Genomic DNA, 26,058 nt, shown 5'->3' with positions numbered 1-26,058 from the left:
AAGTAGTTTTGGTATCTAAATCCAGCCTAGCACCAGGAATGCTCAGGGCCTACTCAAGAATGCAAATAATCTCCTTTGTCTTGACATTTTGGTGAAACTTCCTGGTATTTGGGATATAAAATAAACTCGCTGGATTGGGTCACTGTCCCTGTCTCTCCATCAGAAGAGGACGGTGGTCCCACCTGGTCCCAGCTTTTTCCTTCTATCTCTGTGTCTTGTCTCTTTCTTTTATTTCTCAATCCCCAGCCGCCCCTACTCAGGAACTGGACCCGCTCTCCAGCCGCGCTGAACGCGGAAAGAGAGAAATACCTACAAATGATATAAAATATAAACTTATAATTTCTGAAGAATTCTAAAAATGAAAGATAAGAAGTTGACAAATATTGACAGTAAATTATTCCAATTTTCATAAAAAGTAAAATGAATAATGTATCAGTTATCTATTGGTGATTAATCCCTCCCAACCACAATCTAGTGGCTTAATGCAGCAAATATTTATTATTACATTTTCCAGCTTTACTTTGAATTTATATTAGTTCACACAAACACTCCATCCATGCTTTTGTTCCGGCCCTCCGGTCCAGTTTAAGAACCCATTGTGGCCCTCGAGTCAAAAAGTTTGCCCACCCCTGGGATAGGGTGTCCCAAAATGTATACACACATTTTGAATAATTATAAAGGCACTGTTTATTAAAATACATTTCATTTTCAAAATTGAGCTTTCAGTTATTAAAATGTGTATACATTTTTTGGGACACCTTGTATTTCTCCTCCTCCTCCTCCTCCTCTTCCTTCTCCTCCTCCTTTTCCTCCTCCATCTCCTCCTCCATCTCCTCCTCCTTCTCCTTCTTCTTCTCTAGTCCCTTTAACATTTTTTGTAATACTAGTTTGGTGGTGATGAACTCCTTTAGCTTTTTCTTATCTGGGAAGATCTTTATCTGTCCTTTTACTCTAAATGACAGCCTTGCTCAATAGAATAATCTGGGTTTATATGTCCTTGCTTTTCATCACTTTGAATATTTTGTGCCAATCTCCTTTGGCCTAAAAATTTCTGTTGAGAAATCAGCTGATAGTCTTAAGGGAGCTTTTACATTGCTGCTTTTAAGATTTCCTCCTTATATTTAACCTTTGGTATTTTAATTATGATGTGTCTAAAGTGTGGGCCTCTTTGGTTTCATCTTGTTTGGAATTCTCTGCACTTCCTGGTCTTGTATGTTTAATTTTTTTGCCAGGTTAAGGAAGTTTTCCATCATTATTTCTTCAAATAGATTTTCAGTTCCTTGCTTTGTCTTTTCTCCTTCTACTACCACTCATGCAAATATTGGTGTGTCTGATGTCATCCCAGAGGCTCCTTAAACTATCCTCATTTCTTTGGATGCTTTCTATTTTGATTTTTCTGTTCTGATTAGGTGTTTTCTACTATGTTATCTTCCAAATCACTGATTCCATCATTAGCTTAATCTGATCCATTGTTGATTACCTTTAATGTATTCTTCATTTCTGACTGTTTCTTTTTTCAATGTTTTCTCTCTTATTTTTTGTTTCCTATCTCTTTGTTGAGGTTCACACTGAGATCACTGAGCATCCTTATAATAAGTATTTTGAACTCTGCATGTGCTAGTTTGTTAGTCTCCATTTTGCTTAATTCTTTTTCTGAATTCTGTTTTTTCTTTGTTTGTTTGTGTTTTGTGGGGGCATGTTTTCTTGTCTCCTCATTTTGGCTGCCAACTTGTATTACTTTCAATGTGCAGATCTACTATGACTCCTGGTCTTTGTAGAGTGACCTTATATAGTAGGTGTCCAGTGGGGCTTACCTGATTTTGGTGCTTTAGAGGTCCCCCTATATGAGTTGTTTGTGCCCTTCTGCTTTAGTTGAAACTTGATTGCTGTTGGCACATCAACAGGAAGGAATGACCCTCAGGAAGATTGATTGTGAGGAGTGGCCATGACTATAGTGGAGGAGCTGTTGTGCAGGAGTTGACCCTATAGATCAGGATTAACTTCAGAGAACTCTGGTGCCTGCTAAGTCTTCAGAGAACTCTGGTGCCTGCTAAGTTTGCCTTTGTGGATGTGGTTAGGTTATCTTACAGTGTGGTCTGAAGCTGGCCACTGAGTGTGTTGGTTCTGGGGTCTCTTGGGGCATGCAGGCCAAGGTTAGCTGCTGCCTATGATCTCCATTTTGATACTTGGTATGAGCTACAAAGTGATCTGCAGATGGTTGCCACTTGTGCTGGGCTTGGAGGTACCTATGAGAGAGAGGCTAAGCTGTGAATTGAGGCTGGATGTTTTTAGTACTGAACTTGATGCATAGAAAGAGTTATCTGGCATGCTGAAGCCAAACACTATTTATTTTCAGTTTGTGAACCTTTGAGAAATTTTACGAAAGTCTCTAGCATAAGCCAAGACAGGACATTTGTAAAGAAAATCCCCTGGAAGGAGCTTGGATTGGCCTCCAAGTTGGGTGGAGCAAGGATGATGGAATCACTAAGGCTGTGTGAACAGTAATAGCCATGTTGATGGAGATTTAGATATGGTACCCAACTGTGCCTATAGCAGGGAGGGATCAGTGAAGGAACAATGACTTCTACCAGCACTTCTATCTGGTAGAATGCTGACCCTCCAGCCCTTGCTCTAAGGCCTGTCAATTCAGTTCCCTCCATTTGTCCATAATACTTTTCAAACTGCACAAGTGCTGGAGCTCAAAGTGAGTCAGTGTGTCAGCAAATAAGTTCATGCATGGACCCTTTAAGAAGAGCTCCTGGGACCTCAGCAGCCTTTTGTCTCACTCAGCCACTACCTCCACTTATTTTCACAGCTAGAAGTTATGGAGACTCATTTTCCTGTAACTGGAGTAGTTGGCTGGGGAGCCCAGTGTGAGGCTGAGCTTCCTTGCTCCCCAGGGTGGACCTCTGGAACCAATTTTTAACCACCACATAAAGGTGTTGGAACAGCCTGACTCTTGTTTCCACCCCTCTTACCAGTCTTGAGGTGGCTTCTTCTGTATATTCTTAGTTTTAGAGTTTCTGTTCACCTAGACTTCAGGTAGTTCTCAATAATGGTCATTCTGTAGGTTAGTTGTAATTTTTATGTGGTTTTGGAAGTGTTATCTGTGTGGTGTCCTCTAAGTTCCTATCTGTTGCTGGAGGAAGTGGGATTCTTGGGGTGCTGCAGGAACAAGAGCTCCCTAAGGCCCCTATGGGGGATGAGCCATTGTAGGAAGCTTTATTTCTGTGGAATAAAACCTCTGAGTTTCCAAGATCCTATCTCCCGCTGTCCACCTTGGAAAAAGTCCCATTCTGTTGTCAACAAGGCTGAGATCAAAGCCATTTGACCAGAGCCTTCATTCCATATTGAAACATAGTTCAGGCCAGCATCTGGATAGGTTAGCTCATGTTCCCAGCTGCAGTCCACTGCATGTAGGGTCTGCATGGCATGGGCTATGCAGTTTCTATGGCTACATGGCCATGGAGGTGCATAACGAGTGTGGGTCATGGAACAAGTGAATGCAAGGAAGCAGGAGCAAAGCAAGAGGAAAAAGAGAGAGAAAATTATTTGCCTGGGGATTTTATATTCCCAAATTTTAACGGGCTTACATTGGCTCCACCCCTCTAGCCAATTATGTTTGTTCCCAGGTTAGACTGACAGACAAGCACCTTCCTTGTGTCACCCAACTTCACTGAGCATGTGCACCTTCTCCTCTGTTGGACCCATTCCCCCAGTGATTTGCAGGGGGTGGATGGGTGGTTCCCTGGGGAGTGTAAAGTTGCAGCTTCCTAATGAAGCTGCCCAGATGACCATGCTTACAATGTCTGGCCTTCCCTTTGCTCCTCCTCCTATTATTATTATTTATTTTTATTTATTTTTTTGTTAATTCTCACTAGAGGATATTTTTTTCCATTGATTTTTAGAGTGCATAGGAGAAAGGGAGGGAGGGGAGGGAGAGGGAGAGAGGGAGAGAGAGAAACACCAATGTGAGGGAGAAATATCAATTGGTTGCATCCCAGACATTCCCAACTAGGGATCAAACCTGAAACCTGGGTATGCGCCCTGACTCAGAATTAAACCCACCACCCACCATCTTTTGGTGTACAGGATGATGCTCCAACCAACTGAGCCACACTGGCCAGGGCTTAGCACTATTTTTGATATTAAATTTCAGTTGACTTTTCAGTGCTATTTAAAAATCACTCCCTTTGGGCATCCAAATTCTCATTTACTATTGAAGAAGCATTAAAAAAATTGATACTATTCTTAGTCAAATAGCAGATATTGTAACTATTATATCCTCTGGTTAAAATGTAATAAAATTAGAAATTAATAGTAAAGTTTATATGTACTCTCAGGAAACAAATAAGAAAAATTGATATCTGGTTGGTATTATTAATATAGATTAAATTTCAAAGAAACACTAACTAATTAACTTAAAAATCATTGCCAATATATTTTACATAAAAAATTGATGATGTACAGTCAAATGTATAGTACACTCAGAGGAAACTATATGAAAGACATTAATATTTAGTTTGAAAATATTCTCACATATACCCTGGCTGAGTGGCTAAGTTGGTTGGAGCATGGTCCTATACATCAAAAGGTTGTGGCTTTCATTTCTGTACATACATAGGGCACATACCCAGGTTTGATCCCTGGTTAGGGTGCTTATGGGAGGCAACCAATCAATGGTTCTCTCTCACATTGATGTATCTCTCTCTCTCTCTCTCTCTTCTCTCTCTCTAAAAATCAATTAAAAAAACATATCCTCAAGTGAGGCTTAAATTTTTTTTTTTAAATATTCTCACATACTTCTGTGTTCTGGTTTTATATAAGCACTTGGGAAGTCACCACTCTGTCCTAACAAGAAGTAGAAATCTAAATAGACTGAAAAATCAGCAGCTCTTCCTGGATTCATAATAGGAGAAGACACAGGACAAGCCACTGCTTCAAGATTGAAAAGACAGACAGGAAGTCATGGTTTACTGGAGCAGAGACTCAAAATTGAAAGCCACCTTGGGAACCAGTTCTGGGTTAGGAGAAACTGAAATGTAATTAACAAATTTGTTGAGGGATCAATGTAGACAACTCTGAAAGGGGACCCAGTAAAGGGGGCCCCCATAATATTGTGAAATTGACTTCTAGGAGTTTGACTATGTTCCCACAGTAAATATTAGAGAAAAATTCCCTCATGCTCTGGCAGATGAGAGGAAAAGTTACCATTTTTAAAAAATTAACCTGTTTCAAATTTTATTCCCAGGCTTCTTCATCTTAATTAGCTGCAAAGAATTATTTATGGATAAGCAAAAACCAAAAAAGAGCTGCAATGTCCAAGGGAGGTTGGGCTGAAAAATATTAGAGATCTAGATTTTATCAGATCCATACACAACATTTGAAAACGCAGTCATAGTATAAAATAGCAGCTCCCAGAAACGTCTTCAAGTTTACTGTCTTCTTCAGAAGCTGACTCAATTCAGTTTGCTTCATTCTTGGCAGCCTCATCAAAATTCTCCACAAGATCTGGAACTTCATCATCATCCTCTCCATAGCAAGTGGTGCTTTTCCAACCACGGATTGTTTGGGCAGCTTCAGCCAGTCTCCTTAAACTAGTCAGGCTGCCTGCAACAAGCTGGTTTAAGATGCTGGGTAGCATTTCTGTCATCTGCTTTGTCTCAGCATGGCCTGTAATGGTGGAAAGCGTTCGCTGCCAGAGATGACCGAACGTTAGCATTGTTAAAGTGGATCACTGTTCCTTGGCTTATGAACATATTCTCCTCTTCAATACCAGATGTATGGCTTACCTCTAACTTTAAGAACTGAAGTTTTATCATCTGCGGTAGCTGTTTGGAGGACCACCGTCTTCTTTCTATGAGCAGCTCCTTTCCCGATGTGCTCTTGTGCCTGCAGTTTGGCCAGCTTCTCTTGGATCATGGTCCTTTCTTTCATTGTGTTGGAGAGGAAGTGGGGCCTCGTGGGGGACTTGGGCTAGCGCTCAGGGGGTCTTGCGCAGAGGGCTGAGCATGAGCGCACACCCCAGAGCACTCTGCTCCTCGCAAGGCCTGCCCTCACCGGAAACTAGCTAACCGGAGACTAACCTGCTGAGATATCACTAGAGCCTCACTGACCTGGTGTAGGGAAATGCCCAACTCCAGTCCACTCTAGCCATCCTGTCCCAGCTAAGGGGAAGGGACAAATCCCGAGAAACACGTGTGAAGTTTACCGTTCAGCGGCACAGGCTCAGTGGAAGGCTTGAGACCTAATCGAGAGGCAATAGAATGCTTCCCTCTCCCACGTTATGAACAGGTATCAAACAAATTACATTATACACAGATATCAAACAGTTTACAAGGCATATCAAGAGGCAAAAGATACAATTTGAAGAAACATGGATAGCATCAGAACCAGACTTGGCAAAGATGCTGGAAGTATCAGGTCAGGAATTTAAAAACAACCATGATCAATATACTAAGGGCTCTAATGGATAGAGTGTAAACAGCATGCAAGAACAGATGGGCAATGTAAGCAGAAGATGGGAATCCTGAGAAAGAACCAAAAGGAAGTACTAGAGATAAAAACAAAACAAAACAAAACACTGCAACAGAAATAAATAATTGCTGAGAAAGAATCTGTGAGCTAGAGGACTGATCAACAGAATCCACATAAAAACCTTCACACGGATGTTTATAATTATTGTCATGTCTTTTAAGTAATCAAGATGTCTTTCAGTAGATAAAATGACAAATAAACTATAGTACATCCAAACAATGGAATATTATTCAGTGCTAAAAAGAAATGAGTTATCAAGCCCTGAACAGACATGGGGGAACTTTAACTACATATTCCGTAATGACAGAAGCTGATCTGAAAAGGTTGCACACTGTATGATTACAACTATATTGCATTCTGGAAAAGGCAGAACTATGGAGAGAGTAAAAAGATCACTGGTTGCCAGAGACTAGTGAGGAGGGAAAAGATGTATAGGAAGAGCACGGAGGATTTTAGGGCAAAATGAAATTACTCTGTATGAAACGATAATGGTAGATACATATCATTATACATTTGTACAAACCCATAGAATGTACAACACTAAGAGTGAACCCTAATGTAAACTATGGACTTTGAAGGATTATGATGTATCAATGCAGGTTATTTAATTGTAACAAATAGTGCTGGGGGGAAGATGTTGATAATGTGGAAGGCTATACATGTATGGGAGTGGGGGATATACTGGAGATCTGTACCTTCCTATTAATTTTATTATCATCCTGAAACTTCTCTAAAAAAGTCTTATGAAATATTCCCCCAGAGAAAACTTGAGGATCAGATGTTTTTAAATAGAACATTTATCAAATATTTAAAATAGAAATAATACCAATTCTGCAAAAATTCTTACAGAAAATGGAAGAGAAAAATACTTCACAACTTATTTGAGGCTAGTATAATAAAAGCATGCAAAGACACTGCAAAACAAAACAACTATGGAACAAAAACAACATAAAACTCCTTAAATTAATATCAGCAATAGAACAAATGAGTAATAGATTATTACCAAGTGGAGTTCATTCCAGAAATGAAAATCTTTTTTTTTTAATTTATTTTTTTTCTTTATTGTTGACACTATTACAGATGTCCCATTTTCCCCCTTTGCCCACCTCCATCCAGACCCTACCCCCCTTCCCTCTGACCATCAGCACACTGTTGTCGGTGTCTGTGGGTTATGCATACATGTTCTTTGGCTAATGCCTTCTTTTATCCAGTCCCCTCCTCCCTCTTCTCTGACAGCTGTCAGTCTGTTCCATATATCCATGCTTTTGTTTCCACTTTGTTAGTCAATTTATCTTTTCTGTTATTTGGAAGCTTGGGACAAATTACCAGTAAAACCGTATGCTTCTGACATATACTCAGTAGATCTCTGATTGTTTTTCTTGACAATATTTTTATTACTCTTAAGTTGTAGTCATCTAATTTTTAAAATTTTTACTTAACAAAAATGCCATTAATTTTGTTAGAATTTTCTGTTTTATAAAGTTACAAGCAAAAGAATGAAATTAGACTGCTATTTGATACCATATACAAAACTAAACTCAAAATGGATCAAATTATTTACATATTGAAAATGAAGAAAGCAAAATCATCCACAGAATGCTATGTCCCCGAACTTTAGGAACTACACATTTAATGTGGTTTTTCAAATACATCAACATCGGCATGAATTCATACTGTACTTTATCTTTTTGTGTGTGCATGAAATTATCTTTTAATTACAGGAATTTTAAAAAATCATTATATCTACATTTTTCCTGATGTTCCATGTATTTACTCTGTCTGTATAATAGATAACTCAGTAGGTTGTGGTCTCAACCACTCCACTATTAATTATTGCCATATTTTCTTTCATCTCATTTGATATACTATCAACAATAGGATTGCTACTTTCATAGTTTATTTGACCTATCACGAATTCATTCTTAATCAGATAGTTTAAAACACATGTAATTCAATTACTCATCTAATCAGAATTCATTTTGAGCACCATAGTGAATAACAAAGAATGCACATACATACTCTATTAAAGTTTTTGTTCTCAGTTTTTAGCTAAAATTAATACAAGGAAAAGCTACATAAATATTAATTTGTGTTTTCAGTAAAATATATTAGCTAGAGTATTTCTAGAAGTTTTCATACAATGTGCTACTAAATGGCACATTATAAAAAATTCTTTTAAAATTTGTTTTTCTCTGAAGTTAATTTTGACATTAGCATCTTAGCTACTACATGTTCTTCTAAACATTAGAAATTGCTTGCCACTAAATCTCCTCAGTACTCCTAACCTACTATAAGGCTGAGAAGGAATACTTTGTTTTTTGTTTTTTTTTTCCTGTTCTGATCTTATCTAATTTTAGACATTTTAAAATTAGTGCTCAAATATGAACTCATAATCTTTTTTTCTTCTTACTGTAGATATTACTTAATTTATAATCCTTTTAGTATTAGTTTAGTTTACTTAATGTTTAAAATTTTATCCAAAATTTCAAAAAAATTAAAAACTTTATAATTATTAATAAACAATTCATTCCCAGTAGAAAATCATATATAATAGAGATGAATTAAATGTTGCTAATATTATCATCAAGAGATGGCTGACCTTATGGTGTTTGTAAATAATTTTCCATTTGTATTATAAATATTCTATATACATATATAAAGTAATATATGTACAAAATTAATAAATTCATAGGCTCTGAATTATTTATGTACTCTAATACATTTTGACTTGCATACCATTCTATAATCATAAATATTTTAAAACATTGTTTGTGCATAAGACCCTAGTTTTATGTTAAGCAATATTTAGCATAAGCCAATTTATTCAATAGAGAATGTCTATTTATTACACTTTTCATCCATAACTAATAATATTAAAAGATTATTCTGCTATGAAAAGTTTGAATGTACTACAGGTTTACACTTGATTATTTCTGTCAAACTAAATAAATGTCCTTCGGATCAATTTATCACCTTTATTAGTCTATAATTATTTCAGAAAAACAGAGCTACTTAGTCAAATCCACATGAGGAATTCTATGTCTTTGGGATTTTTCTAAAACTATCAATTCTAAGTGGGCTCAGAGTTCAGCCCTTTCTTGATTCAGGAAACACTTTAACATCAGTGCCATCCTGAAAATTTTCATTCAACATTCTAATTCAAAGACATTAAAAATTATATTTTGTAATTCTTCTATCCCTGCCCTTTCTCCTTAAATAACTTTTACATAAGCTAGTATTTGGCACCTATACTTCTCATATGGACTTTAAAAAAAAATGCCTGCCCTTTTAATTAGTGCAAGGCCAGCCTCCGGTTCTTCAGTCCAGTGTGCAGCTGACAAGAAGCAGAACAAGTTGACAGCAATGTGTGTGGTGGCCAATGATTCCATGGAAAATTGGAGGAGAGGGGAGCTGAGTCTGCACTGTCTAGTATGTGATTTTACACCAGCCAGTTTTTCTTAATAAAGGGAAACTTAAACCACAAATTGGAGGCATCAAACATAGTGATAAAAAATGTGATCTTCATAATATGTGCTATTGTCACTATCTCTCTGTTTGGCTTTCTAAGAAAGACCACGCAAGTTTCATAGAAAGACTATTTTGAGAATCAATGGCCAATTGTGTGCAGCACTGCAGAGATATCATGCAAGGTTTTGGATTAGACCACTTTTAATTTTTTTTCCAAGTTGAAAAAATATGCTATATTTGTGTGTTAGACTAAATGTCATTCAACTGGATACTATGTCTCTCACATGTTTTTTGAATGCCCTACATGACTCTAAATTAATGATAAAATGAAAAGGATAACATGTTCATTACTTCACTCAAATGAAGACTTGCAAGAAATAGTAAGTAAGGAAAATGTTTAATACATTTTTAACAAGTACATAGATTATTATTATGTAGTTATAGGAAATCACCAACCTATTTTATTGAACATTTCACTACTAGGTTTACTATTTCTGACCTATTTTAGTCTTTTTCCCCTCCCTTGCCCAAATATACAGCCAGAGAGTTGTGTCTTTGTTTCTGTGAGCTTTTTGAGATTTAGAAATTTAGGAAATGTTGGAATATTTTCTATAAGAAATCATGTTTTCATTGATACTGGTTGCTATTTAAAATTACATCTTAAATTACATTGTAGAGACTTTCAATAAAATATTTTATTTCTCAAATAAACCTAGAATGAATATTTGGTTGTTATTTTAATTAGTGAAAGTATATTTATACTGATGTGATAGAATAAAATTCTGTGCCTATCCACTTTGCCTTATTTCTGAATTAGTGTTTAATCAGGAGCTGTGTGATATAATGTTTACATACTGTTCAATAAAAAAAGCTAAATTCATTTCAAATCTCTTGCTGGATTAGTCTTATGTAAGGCGAGTGACTGTCTACATGAATCAGTTATAGGTGTTGAGAAGGTCCTACAATAAAAAAACAAAACTTTATCCCTTATAACATACTTTTAAATTATCACTTTAAGTTAAATTCAACCCTCTTTAAAAAACTATATGTTCTTAAATTTTTTTCAGATTTATTCTGAGAACAAATTTTGATAGGCATAAAAATGGAGAGCATAAAGATCCTGACCTTCCCCACCCAAGTTACCAGGACAAGTAAAAGATGCACCCAAAAGTGATACACTTGACTTTGAAGAACTGGAAGTACATTAGAATCTGCTTGCAGTTATTAATGAATTATGATGCTTTTCTTATAACATATGAAAAAAACAGAGGGGAGGGGAGAGAGAAATCAAATATGTCAAAACCCATAGTAAAAAAACAAAACCAAACCAAAACACCTGTTTTTCAAATTTAGCTATTTGTCATTCAACATAGGCAGATTTAAGTAATAACCTTGTTAATTTTCATGAAACAAAATTAAGAAATAGATGACAGCACTAACCTGATGAAAATGTCCCTTGTAATATTTCTGCTCTTAAGATTAAGTTGTTTTTCATTGTTAATTCCAATCAATTTTAGGCAAAGGATTTCCTGTTCTTGCTGAATATTAAAAACAGCATTAAAATCTAATATTTTTGCCCAGCCGTGTTGTTCAGTGGTTGAGCATTGACCTGTGGAGGTAACGGTTCAATTCCTGGTCAGGGCACATGCCCTGGTTGTAGACTCGATCCCCAGTGTGCATGAGGCAGCCAGTCAATGATTTTCTGTCATCATTGATGTTTATCTCTCTCTCTTTCTCTCCTTTCCTCTCTGAAATCAATAAAAATATATTTTAAAAAATTGTCATATGTTCTCTAAATTACTTAGTGAAGTTAAAATGTAGATTTGTTTGTCTTATTTAAAGTGAAATTTAATGTAATATGAATGTATTTTCACCATGTTAAATCAATTCAGTCTATAATAGCACGCCATGACAACTGAAAGTTCTATTGAAACTTGTTTATACTAATAATAGCCTGCTAAAACTCTAAGATTAAAAAAAAAGTTTGCAAACAGTTCCAAGATACAAAGGAAAATATACTTTTAACTTAATTATAGTACTGCATCTCTCTAATACCAAAAAGTCCTTTTAAATCCAATTAATATAATAAAATTTTAATATAATTTTATTAACCATAAACTTTTTAAGAAAATGACTGCATAAACAAACCATCTAGGAAAGTAGACTTCAGTTCCCCTCTCTTACAATGCCCTAGGGTCATTGTTTCTTTTCCTTCGCTACACATTTTCAGAGATGTTTAAAGTCTGCACGTTATATGATTTAGCATAGCATGCTCTTTCTCTGACCATGCCAGTGCTCAGTATTCTTACCTTGTTATTAATCCTTTTACATGTATCATAAACTTCCTTATATGATTTATGATATTCTAGAGGATTTATGCCTTAATTATTGACTTGTACTGAGGGTCTTTTAAGGTCAGGAATATTGCTGTGACCTTTCTCTCTCCACAGCAATGACATGCTTCACCCCATTGCCCTCTGCATGGCTGATATTTAAAAATATTTATTATTGGAAATACTGGAGAAAAAATTAACTAAGTTGAGACTTTAAGGAGGTTTGTATGTAGAGCAATTCATCACTAATGGGTCTGTGTAAAAACTGGATTTAACCTTGATAGAAAAAATATCTGGACCTAAATACAGAACACTGTTACCAATTTGTTTACTATTAGTTGTGGGTGATTTATTTCTTCCTGAGACTATCATTTTCATGATGATAAAAAATGTTTTAATCACACATGTTTTATTTAATTATTGGTTTAATGAGTTTGTTCTGCAATAAACTAAGCAACTTTATTGAGTACTCTGATATCATAGGCCAGGCTGTAAAAGAAACATGAAGTATAGATGGCTGGCTATAAAATAGGGCCAATTGTAGCTGGAAATAAGTTTATCAGTAAACAAAATCTGTTTCTGCAGAAATATTTGCATATCAAGGAAATGACTTTCCTCTAACTGGAAAAAGGGATACTTTTTCAAAAAAGTGGTCATACTGCCAAATTTATGATAAACAGGATATGTAGACTGTGTTCTTGCAGTTGTGGTAGAGAAAAAATGCAGGGGTATGCAGCCCACAAAGAATTGAGGGGGTACTTTAGTGGAATTAAACAAACATCTATTGAGTGCTGTGAAAATAATTTGTTTATTACAAGAGTTGTAACCAAACTTTGTTTTGTATATTTGATAAAACTGCTGCTGAAATGACTAAAAGTTATAGACAACTTCACAACTAAGAAAAACCAATAGTGAATTAGAATGAAGTTGTCACTATGCAACTCTAATCTCATGAGATGCTCCCTTAAAGAGGGGTTTCTCTATCCAGTTAATTGAGAAATAGGGGTTTCTCTATCAGTTTTCTCTGTTTTCCCATCTTAGAAATAACTGTCCATCAGCATATCAAACTCTGAGAATTATAGCAGAAAAACACAAGTCACACAACCCTGGTTAATTGTATTTGATTCTAAATGAAATTCTTTTGCAACCTAATACCCATGAAAGTTTTGGAACTGATATTCCATTAGCAAACTTTGGAAGAGTTAGTACTTTGTTCTTTCCTGAAACAGGTGAAAAATATCCCGATTTATGGTAGTAATGTTTAATGACAACTTAAGATTACTGAGTTTTGGTTTATAGTAATGAAATGTTTATGATTTAAAAACATCATTCTCTGAACCTTGCATTATCTTTCAAATTAAAATGTCATAGTAATGTGAATTAATATTTTTGTTTAATAGACTTAACAGAAAGCTTTATAAAAATAATTATGATTTTTTTCAATTAATTTTATTTTATATGGAAATCTATGCTTTTGAATATCATAGGCATTCATCTTTAAGGATATAAATTACAAGCATCTCTTACAGCTGGATGTGAATAATCATGATAATAAGTACCTTTTCTGGAGGGATTACTACTTCCCAGACGGTGAGAACTTCTTCACTAACAACTGACATCCCAAGAATTTTGTTGTACTAGTACATTAGTGGCAGAAATACTATGAATCTAAGACTATAGATGTCAGACTCCAAAAGATATGCACAGTTTAAGCTTATTACCTAGAAGGAAAAGAGCAATCTCTAGGACAGTAGCCTTTCAAATGTCAACATAAAAAGTGTCATGAAATGTTACCTTAGGATTGACATAAGCAGAGGAGAAAAAGGAGGTCATTTCAAAGGGGAAGATCAGGTAATACTCAGGCTGTGATTGCCATAGGTTTGCTGATAAGGAATCTAAGCTTTTTAAAAAATCGGTGGAATAATCTAAAATGTGCTTTCCTTCCTTTAATTCATAAAACAAATATTGCTTAAATTTGTACAGTGTAGTTACCAACACATCTTTCTTGTATTTTTCAGGTGTTCATGATTCCTGCATTCCCTGCTGTTGCTCTAGCTCTGACTTAAAAACAGGAAAATGAAACTAGAATAAAACCATCTCTTTAGTGTACTATAATTGCCTCTCCATCACTGCTTTTCCAGAAATCTGTTTCTGTCCCACGGAAGATAGGGACTAGCAGTCTGGGAAGGTGATCAGATCGCCATCAACCATGGAGGAGTTATCTGTAATAGAGACAAAGACGCCGGGGAATGGAATGCAGAGCACTTATATCATAGGACTCCAAAGCTGAAAATAGAAGTTCGTGTTAAACTCAGGAAAAGAATAGTCTTCAGAGAGTCAGAGAACCATCAATGAAAGCAGCCTGTTGATAGGTGAACAAAAGAAGCCTTTGTGTGAACATTGGCTAATTAAGTCTTGCAATTACGGAAAGAACTTTCTTTTATGAGGAGGAGAGAGACACATGAGAGTGATGTACAAGTTCAGATTGAGAATACTTATTCATATTCTTTGGGGGACGGCCTATTTGCCTATTAAACAAAGCCAATGTCCCCATTTTCCGCTTTGAGTAGACGTGGGGAGAGTGGGAAGAGACCAGCTTCAAAAGTAGGTGAAATTGTTGGCCATGAAAAGTGCCTTTGACTCAGAGTTTCAATGGATTTAACCTTTATTAAATATAGAACCTCTATCAAAATAGCTATAGCTGAGAGAATTGCTTCCAATACACTCTCCTTTTCTTAGCAGTCAGAAAAAACAAAGCTTGGTAAGCTCATGGGGCTGAAGTATTCTTCTCCCATATGGGAGTTATTATTTCCAGTTCAATGTGTCTCAAAGTAGGGGTCAGGTCTCCCAGAGGCCATGGGGTCTGAGAGGGTTAACACAGAACAGAACTACAGAGCTCTGAAGTGATCAGTGTTGATGATGGTGGTGAACTCGGAGCTGCATAAACCAGATGAAAAGGCCTCTGCTCACTAGCTCCAGCCTTCATTTGTCTCCTAACAAATGTTCAAATACGCTGCATCTCCAAAAGAGGGCTCCAGACTGCTATTTGATGGCAGTGGCTACGAGGAAAAGCTTATGAAAATCAAGGTATGTTTGTTTTTGTGTTTGGATAGCATGTAGCCAGCATGAGACACTGAAGCAAGTGGAGCAAGGAGGGAAGGCATGGACTTAGGGCAGCTTCAGATTGGTGAAGGAAGTTGGCAAACCTTTGTGGAGACATAAACCAAAGCCCTAGGTGCTCCAAATATTTGGATCCCAGAAAATGTGGGCTCCAATTCCACATAACATTTTCTTGATAAATCCTTACCCAGTTATTTTCTAATGATTCCTCTTGTTCTTACGCCCTCTATTGGTTCTTGAAATCTACCCAGTGACATTACAGTATTTCAGAATAGTAACCTCATATTAGACATGTCTCAGGAATTCATGGACTAAGTAATAGGAATTTTGTTCTTAACCACCTAATCAATGTCTGCTTTCTGAGCCCTTTCTCATGCTCTTATAATCAGTAACAAAGAGTAAACTGAGAGGTGGAATAGAGATTTTGATGATTGTCAGCATTGGCCCTTTCACTATTCACAACCTTTACTCATAGAAAAGCAAATAGACCCTTTTTTTCCAGTTTTGTTGACACCTGTAGTAATTATTCCCAGGAAGATAGCTCTCTGAGGCAATATTTCACTTCTCCTTAATTGGACAAGTACCAGTTTATACACCATCAGCATTGATGAGCAGTGACACCCTCCTGTCAGCCAGGTAATTTGTTGGCAGGAAGTGCCATAGATACTTTAGCTTCCATCTTTCAAAGAATTTCATGCAAATTAGGCACAATAATTAGCAGTGACCTTCCACTATTACCAGTTGTCAATCAGCTGTGTGCTCTGCTCAAAGACTGTCTCCCTTAGTCCATGCAAAAACCTGGGCATATGAAAAATCATGAGAATAATAGGCAGCATAAGAGGACATTGTTCTAAAAATTAGCTCCTGATTGAATACAGGGATGGAATCGTGGAAGACAACATGCTGTCTCGTTAAAAAGCAGTAATTTTCAAAGCATTATCCAGGGAACACCTGTGCCAGTATCATTGTGATGGCTGTAAACAAATGCAGATTCTGATATCACACTCAGGCCTTCTAAACAATAACACCAGTATATGCAGCACCTGAAAATAAATTTTGCACAAGCACTTACAATGTTCCCTCACACAGAAATTTCAGAATGACTCATTTAAAGTTAGCATGCATACATTCACAAAGATGAGCCAAGAAAGCACACTGTCCCATCACTGAACTCAAGACGTGATTACATCTTGTTTGTGCAAGATGCTATTACATTTAAAAACATGTGAACAACAAGTTGCACTTGCCCTCAAGTATCACCCTAAGAGAAATATTTGATAAAGGACTATAGGAGGGTTATTGTAAAGAACTCCTTTTAACAGAGAAAATGACATAAATTTGAATGTATTTATTGCTTTGCACTGTCTATATTATGTATTTTTAAGGTTATCTACCTTTAACATTTAGCAGTTGTTTATAATCAAAACTAAGACTATAGCACATATTTTAAAGGATGTAATTTAAACTCAGCATCAGCTAATAAAATGCTTATTTTTGGTAATCTGAAAAAAAACATGTACTTAGAATTTTTTTTTTCAGATATGTAAAAATATATTTGAACTGTCTGGAATTTAGTTTATCTAGAAATCAGTAACTTTTCTAAAAATATGTGTTTCTTTAGCAAGATGAAATAGGTAATTTATCATGATCTTTTATTTCTGCATGAAATCAAAGACCATTGATTTTTTCATCAATGAAAAACATGCCTTTAATAGATTAAAAAGAAGTTACTAGTTGAACTAGAATAATTATCTCCAAATACTCAAAAATTTATAAATTAAACCTACGTGAAACTCAGAGGTGCTTATATAGTTTGGGAGAGTTTATTTAACAAGAAGATAATAAATGGACATTTTTGCTTATTTGTGGAATATTTTTTTTGTGTGGAATATTTTTGAGAAGTTTAATTTTACTAGAAAAATGTTCACATCATTTTCACTATCAAGATCATCTAGGGCATAAAAATATCCAAAGAAGTCTATTTATTTTGACCAAAATTATTAATGTTTTTTGAACTGTAAATGTATTATGCCTAATCATTTCCCACTGTATTGCCTATTCCCCTTTAGCAAGACTGGACAACTAAAGAGTTATTTGCTTGTTAGGGAGACAAAGTGTTGAATCTAGAAGTGCTGACTCAGCTGGGCCGAAGATGGTAAGATTAATAGACACCAACCCGTAGGGAAACCCAGTCTATGAGTGTTAAGGGCCTTGGCGGGGGAAACATTCCCCCACTGAAAAAAGAACACACACTTCACCCTTCCATTCACCCCATGGCCAGACATCCTGTTGTATATATCAGATCTCATGTACCGTAGTACTGCTATTGGAAATTTATATCTCTACTCATTATTGATTGAATCAACACCAACTTATCACACGTTTTAACATAAACTTTAACTGCTCTGATACTTTTAAAGGTGGTCAATTTTATTTCTTTAATAACACATGCATTGTATTTGAAATAACAAGCATATTGTAACAATTATTTTATAGTCTATTAAATGAAACATGAAAACAAGATATATTCAAGACATTTTTAAGTACAGATTATCTATATACATAAAAGGCTAATATGCTAAGTGTCCGCCTGGTAATAACGTCATGTAGCAATGCTTGGCTTCCTCTTCCTAGTGACTAGCTTCCTTGGAGCTTCTTCAGCCAAGGAACACCCAGGTGGAAACATTTTACACTGTAACCAAATGTCTGTGAAGCATTTTCCTGTGCCTCATCTCATTTGAACCTCACAGAACTCCTGGAATAGGTAGATAGGAGACTCGGTGGAATCCTATTTTCTTTTCATTAGCTGGAAAACAGAGATTTAGGAAGTTTAGAAACTTGACCCAACTGAAAATAAATAAGAAATGGTGGACCTTGAAAATGACTTCAGGTTTTCTCATTGTGCAAAATATAGTCAAACACTGCTACAATGAAATATTTACCCTTTGTTCTTCCTGCTTGATCTACAATAATAATATTCTTTGTGTTGATATTTACTGCTGTGTTGCTGACAATTACCTGAAAGAGAAGTGAGGTGCTTCACCGAGTTGGAAAAAGTTTAGCTACATCAGAAAGCAGGTCTAATTAAGCAAGTTTATTCTAAACTAGAGGAATGGTGCATGAAATTCGTGCACGGGTGTGTGTGTCCCTCAGCCCAGCCTGCACCCTCTCCAATCTGGGACCCCTCAAGGGACACCCCTCTCACAATCCAGGACTGCTGGCTCCCAACTGCTCGTCTGCCTGCCTTCCTGATTGCCCCTAACTGCTTCTGCCTCCCAGTCTGATCACCCCCTAACCACTACCCTGCCAGCCTGATTGATGCCTAACTGCTCCCCTGCCAGCCTGATTGCCCCTAACTGCCCTCCCTGCAGGCCTGGTCACCCCTAACTGCCCTCCCCTGCAGGCCTGTTCCCCCCAACTGCTCTCCCATGCAGGCCTGGGTCCCCCCCAACTGCTCTGTCCTGCAGGCCTGGGTCCTCCCCAACTGCTCTTCCCTGCAGGCCTGGTCGCCCCCAACTTTCTTCCTCTGCAGGCCTGATTACCCCTAACTGCCCTCCCCTGCAGAGTTGATTGCCCCCAACTGCCCTCCCTTGCAGACCTGGTCCCTCCCGACTGCCCTCCCCTGCTGGCCTGATTGCCCACAACTGCCATCCCTTATAGGCCTGGTCCCTCCCAACTGCCTTCCCCTGCTGGCCATCTATGGTGGCCAACTTGTGTCCACATGGGGGCAGCCATCTTTGACCACATAGGGGCAGCCATTTTGTGTGTTGGAGTGATGGTCAATTTGCATATTACTCTTTTATTAGATAGAAGGATATATAAAAGGCTAAGTTGACTCACACATGCACGATACATAAAAAGCTCTCACTGGTGCCAATTGCATGCGTGTGTTTTGATCTGTCATTGTTGATCATGAATTTGGTTTACACTTCTATTATAGAGAAAGAGCGAATAGTAATATTAAAATATTTCTTCTAATTAATTTCCTTCCAATGTGCACGAATTTGTGCACTGGGCCACTAATATACTATAAGATACCGAGGAAAATTGTGAATAACTTTACAGTGGAGGAAGATAACAATGGATTACAAGATAATAAATGAAATACCACCTAGCTACCTTTTGTTTTTTAATATTTATTTAAAATCTGCATATTTTGAGAGAATGAGAAGGCAAGTGTTTTCCTGTGTCAAGTAAAATATGTTCCATTTTTAACACAATTTAAATAATTGTATTACAGCCAAAAACATCCACATTTTATAGTTTCATATTTACAGTATATCCAGAATGTTTGACACTCTAACATTTCCCACTAATAGATTTCCAAAGAGTGACAGTTATAGAGCAGCACTAAAGTGATTTAAACTGTAGTTTGCTAACACACAATTTGTCAATATTAGTGGCTCAATTTCAAGGCTTTATTTAATTCAGCTGGTATGTTAAAAATATTAGAGTTTTGCAGATACAAAGTACAATTTATTTATTCTGTGAATATTTACTGAATACCTACCATGCAGCAGGTGCTCTTTGCAGCCACTGTAGATCTAGTAATAAGTAAATGACTAATGAAGTGTAAAATAGTGCTAATGTCAAGAGGGGAAACTATGGAGAGTTACACAATTCAAGGTCAAGTTCCATGCAATCTAGAATGAGTGTCATCATTTTATATTCTTACAGAAGACAAATGAGATTATGCTTTTTGTTTCTTTTACCTGGCTGCACTTTTGCTTTTGTCATTTTTCTTTGTAAATTCAGTGTTCCATGGGTAATATAATGGAGACTGAGAGGAATGAACCAGAAGACCTAGAAATGTGGTTTCATCTCTCATACTAATTAACCTTGTGACCTTAAATAAATTAGTTAAATTTCTCTGGCCCTCAATTTCCTGGGATAATTTATAGAGTTTTATGAAAGAGATAAAATGAAGCTTCATTTATAGGAGGGTATATTGTACATTTTGTGAAAACAAAACAATTGGAGACTGTGGGCTTCCATGTGTACCTTATCAATGCAGGGGAGAAAGTTTCATTTACAACCAGACGACAATCATTACTGTGTGCATATTGGACAATTTTCTTGTATTTCACTTCTCATTTCTTATTTCCTCAGATCTACTTTTCTAAGCAGGGAGCATATATTAGTTGTTAAGGAAGAAAACAATAAATAAAAATTTTCAGCTGAAAAGGTTATACTCAAATACACATATGTATAATAACTTAAAATACCTACAGGACCTCATGTTTTACAATCCTGTTGTAAAGTCTCCCTTTTATGTTGTCTCAAAGGAACAAGACAAGAATTCAGGGGTAGGCAACCTGTGGTGAAATTTAGTAGAGTTATGGGTAATGGTAATAGGAACAATTTGTCTTTTGGAGAATGGTAAGAAGTCTGAGATTTTCTTCATCCATAAAATATTTTTATTGGTAACCCTCCATTTTTAACAGATATCAGTATGTATTCAACCTTCTCCAGCTATGTGAATTGATTTGCAGAAGGAGTTGGGTAAAATATCCTGATGATATCCTTTGCAATGTTTTTGTATATGAGTGCTCATCTTGGCAAGAAAGAGAGGGAAGATGAATTCATTTCACCTGGAAAAACATCCAAAAGTTCCTGTTCAGTCAATAACAAAGTTATAAATAGAGCTATTGCTTTCTATAATACGTTTAAACTAATATAAGCAGGTTCTCCTCCAAAAAATTGATCAGTGTTAGCTGTTTTGAATGTGTCTCCTAGTTAACACTTTTAACTTTAATCTCTAAACCATTATTCTTCTTGGCTCAGCAGGAAATTCTGCCTGTCATTAAATCAGTAACCCTTTATGTTTATGACTAGAAAGAACTACAAGAACCAGGCTTATGTGTGGAGCAAAACTTGTCTAATTAGCATCAGGCTACATATTACCTTAAGTTGACAATAGCCTTTCTTATGTTATATTATTTTGGCATCTGCAATGGATAACACAACATAGAATAAGTCTTCATTATTATTTTATCTTCTTGCTATAACTTTTCAAGCATTTTTTTCTTGCCTTGTCTTTTCTTTCTTCTTCTTCTTCTTCTTCTTCTTCTTCTTCTTCTTCTTCTTCTTCTTCTTCTTCTTCTTCTTCTTCTTCTTCTTCTTTTAACATTTCCTGAATTATTCTCAGCATCATGACCTTTAGGTGCCTCATTCTTGCTTCCTGAAGAGAAATCACAGACAAGTACTAAGTTCAGGTGTGTTAACATCTTTATATCATCAAAACTCTTCCCTACTTTACAATTCTATCTGTTGCTTTAGATCTGTCTCAAGAACCATAATACATTGCTCAAGATAGCAGAAACTGACTGAGATTGTATAAAATACAACTACAGTAGATACAAGGAAAATAGATTTTAAAAGGAAAGAAAAATAAAGATTGTAGAAGAAGTAACTATTTCTATTAAAATGATCTAATGGTTATTTAAATAAAGTGAATTAAAATCCACAGGGATGTTTTTGAATTCAAATTTCTTGAAAATTCACTCTGCTGTTTCAAGAATAATAAAATATTTGAGCTTTTAGTCACACAATAAGGTGGTAAATGGGTAATAATGTTGATCTTTTTATGCAATCAAAAGTAACATACTTTTTTCAAATACCAACCTGTATAAATATTTTTTTAGCAGTTGTCTTAAATGATGTTAAGATAATGTAGAATGCAAGTGAACTTAGTTTGTAATGTCTTAAAATAATTCGTTTTTATCAATAATTAAAAAATATATATGTAAAACATTTGTACTTAATTGTTAATGGCACACATGATTTTGAATAAATGGGATCAATTCATTTAATAAATAATTATTGTCATCTGTCATTTTAGAATTTTCAGTGTTTTATTTTATTTTATTTTTTTTCGTCAAATTTTTATTAAGGTATTATATGTGTACATATCTTACCATTGCCCCTCCCCACCCCACTCCCATACATGCCCTCACCCCCCAATGTTTTGCATCCGTTGGTTACTGTTATATGCATGCATGCAAGTCCTTCAGTTGATCTCTTATTTCCCCCACCTCTCCCTAACCTTACCGCTGTAATTAGACAGTCTGTTTGATGCTTTACTGCCTCTATAACTATCTTTTTGTTCATCAGTTTATAATGTTTTTCATTATCCCCAAATGAGTGAGATCATGTGGTATTTTTCTTTCATTGACTGGCTTATTTCACTTAGCATAATGTTCTCTAATTCCATCCAGGTGCCTACAAATGGTAGTAATTCCTTTTTTTTATGGCAGCATAGTATTCCATTGTGTAGATGTACCATAGTTTTCTGATCCAGTCATCTGCTGACGGGCACCTAGGCTGTTTCCAAATCTTACCTATTGCAAATTGTGTTGCTATGAACATAGGGGTGCATATATCCTTTCTGACTGGTGTTTCTAGTTTCTGAGGATATATTCCTAGGAGTGGGATTACTGGGTCAAATGGGAGTTCCATTTTCAGTTTTTTGAGGAAACTCCATACTGTTCTCCACAGTGGCTGCACCAGTCTGCATTCCCACCAGCAGTGCAAGAGGGTTCCTTTTTCTCCGCATCCTCGCCAGCACTTGTCTTTTGTTGATTTGTTGATGATAGCCATTCTGATAGGTGTGAGATGGTATCGCATTGTCGTTTTGATTTGCATCTCTCGGATAATTAGTGACTTTGAGCATGTTTTCATGTGTCTCTTGGCCTTCCTTCTGTCTTCTTTCGAAAAGATTCTATTTAGGTCCGTTGCCCATTTTTTTATTAGATCATTTATCTTCCTTTTATTAAGTTGTATAAGCTGCCTGTAGATGTTGGAAATTAAACCTTTATCAGTGATACCATTTGCAAATATGTTCTCCCATACAGTGGGGTTTCTTGTTGTTTTGTTGATGGTTTCTTTTGCTGTGCAAAAGCTTTTTATTTTGATGTAGTCCCATTTGTTTATTTTCTCTTTGGCTTCTATTGCCCTAGGGGCAGTATCAGTGAAAAAGTTCTTTTGGCATATGTCTGAGATTTTGCTGCCTGTGGATTCCTCCAGTATTTTTATGGTTTCCCGTCTTATATTTAAGTCCTGTATCCATTTTGAGTTTATTTTTGTGTATGGTGTAAGTTGGTGATCTAGTTTCATTTTTTTGCATGTATCTGTCCAATTTTCCCAACACCATTTATTGAAGAGACTGTCTTGACTCCATTGTATGCTCATGCCTCCTTTGTCAAATATTAATTGCGCATATTGGTTTGGGTCAATATCTGGATTCTCTATTCTATTCCATTGATCTATATGTCTGTTCTTGTGCCAGTACCAGGCTGTTTTGAGGACAGTGGCTTTGTAATACAGCTTGAAATCTGGTATTGAGATCCCTCCTACTTTATTCTTCTTTCTCAGGATTGCTGTGACTATTCAGGGTCTTTTTTTATTCCAGATGAATTTTTGGAGAGTTCTTTCTAGGTCTGTGAAATACGCCGTTGGTATTTTAATGGGGAGTGCATTGAAACTATAGATTGCTTTGGGTAGTATGGACATTTTGATGATGTTGATTCTACCAATCCATGAACATGGTATGTTCTTCCATCTGTTTACATCTTCCTCTATCTCTTTTTTCAGTGTCCTGTAGTTTTCTGCATATAGGTCTTTTACCTCCTTGGTTAGGTTTATTCCTAAGTATCTTAATTTTTTTGGTGCGATGGAAAATGGGACTGCTTTTTTAGTCTCTCTTTCTGTAAGTTCACTGTTGGTGTATAGAAATGCCATAGATTTCTTGGCATTAATTTTGTATCCTGCTACATTGCCAAATTCATTTATTAAGTCTGTTAGTTTTTTGATGGAGTCTTTCGGGTTTTTTATGTACAATATCATGTGATCTGCAAATAAGGACAGCTTTACTTCTTCTTTCCCAATTTGGATGCCTTTTATTTCTTCTTCTTGTCTATTTGCAATGGCTAATACTTCCAGTACTATGTCAAACAAGAGTGGTGAGAGTGGGCATCCTTGCCTTGTTCCTGTTCTTAGGGGAAATGGTTTTAGTTTTTGCCCATTGAGTATGATGTTAGCTGTGGGTTTATCATATATAGCTTTTATTATGTTGAGGTATGATCCTTCTATTCCCACCTTGTTGAGAGTTTTTATCAAGAAAGGGTGTTGGATTTTGTCAAATGCTTTTTCTGCATCAATTGATATGACTATGTGATTTTTATCTCTCAATTTGTTTATGTGATGTATCACATTTATTGATTTGTGGATATTGTACCATCCTTGCATTCCTGGGATAAACCCTACTTGGTCATGGTGTATGATCTTTCTGATGTACTGCTGGATCTGATTTGCTAGAATTTTGTTGATGATTTTGGCATCTACATTCATGAGGGATATTGGCCTGTAATTCTCCTTCATTGTGTTGTCTTTATCTGGTTTTGGTATTAGGGTAATGCTGGCTTCATAAAAGGAACTTGGAAGTGTTCCTTCCTCTTGAATTTTTTGGAATAATCTGAGGAGGATAGGTTTTAGTTCTTCCTTGAATGTTTGGTAAAACTCTCCTGTGAAGCGTCTGGCCCCGGGCTTTTGTTTGCCGGAAGCTCTTTGATGACTGCTTCAATTTCTTCCATGGTTACTGGCATATTGAGCTGTTTAGATTCTTCTTTATTGAGTTTTGGAAAGTTATATTTTTCTAGGAATATGTCCATTTCCTCCAGGTTGTCCAGTTTGTTGGAATAGAGTTGTTCGTAGTATTTTTTAACAATCCTTTGTATTTCAGTGGGATCTGTTGTTATTTCACCTCTTTCATTTCTGATTTTGTTTATTTGGGTCCTCTCTCTTTGCTTCTTGGTGAGCCTGGCTAGAGGTTCATCAATCTTGTTTATCCTTTCAAAGAACCAGCTCTTGGTTTTGTTGATCTTTTGTATTGTTTCTTTGGTCTCAATGTCGTTTATCTCCGCTCTGATCTTTATTATTTCCTTCCTTCTGCTTACACTGGGCTTTTCTTGTTGCTCTTTTTCTAACTCTTTGAGTTGTTGGGTTAGGTAATTTATTACCATTGTTTCTTGTTTTTTTGCAGTAGGCTTGTAGAGCTATGAACTTCCTTCTCAAGACTGCTTTCGCTGTGTCCCATAGATTTTGGATTGTAGTGTTTTCATTGTCATTTGTTGCCATGATGTTTTTTATTTCTTCTTTGATCTCTCTGGTAACCCAGTCATGGTTTAATAGCATGCTGTTTAGCCTCCATGTGTTTGATTTCTTTGGGTTGTTTTTATTGTAGTTGATTTCCAGTTTTATGCCACTGTGGTCTGAGAAGATGCTTGATATGATTTCTATCTTCTTGAATTTGAAGAGACTTTGCCTATGTCCCAACATATGGTCTATCTTTGAAAATGACCCATGTGCACTTGAGAAGAATGTATATTCTGTGGCTTTGGGGTGAAATGTTCTGAAGATGTCAATTAATTCCATCTGGTCTAGTGAGTCATTTAGGATTGATGTTTCTTTGCCTATTTTTTGTTTAGAGGATTTGTCCAATGGTGATAGTGGGGTATTAAAGTCTCCTACTATGATTGTATTGCTGTCAATCTCTCCCTTGATATCCTCCAGGAGTTTTTTTATGTATTTGGCTGCTCCTGTA

At 36.2% G+C, this 26,058-nt stretch overlaps 1 pseudogene across 1 annotated transcript; it reads right to left on the bottom strand.

Moving 5' to 3' along the window:
• Positions 1 to 5,464: 5,464 nt before the first annotated feature.
• LOC308241650 (transcription factor BTF3-like) lies at positions 5,465 to 5,937 on the bottom strand (annotated as a pseudogene). The gene has a single exon. The product of its transcript is annotated as a transcription factor BTF3-like (transcript).
• Positions 5,938 to 26,058: the final 20,121 nt, after the last annotated feature.

This window comes from Plecotus auritus (genome assembly GCF_963455305.1).
Source record: "Plecotus auritus genome assembly, chromosome: 2".
Classification (NCBI taxonomy): domain Eukaryota; kingdom Metazoa; phylum Chordata; class Mammalia; order Chiroptera; family Vespertilionidae; genus Plecotus; species Plecotus auritus.
Note: the sequence above shows the minus strand (reverse complement) of the source record. Positions and strands in the feature narration are given on the sequence as shown.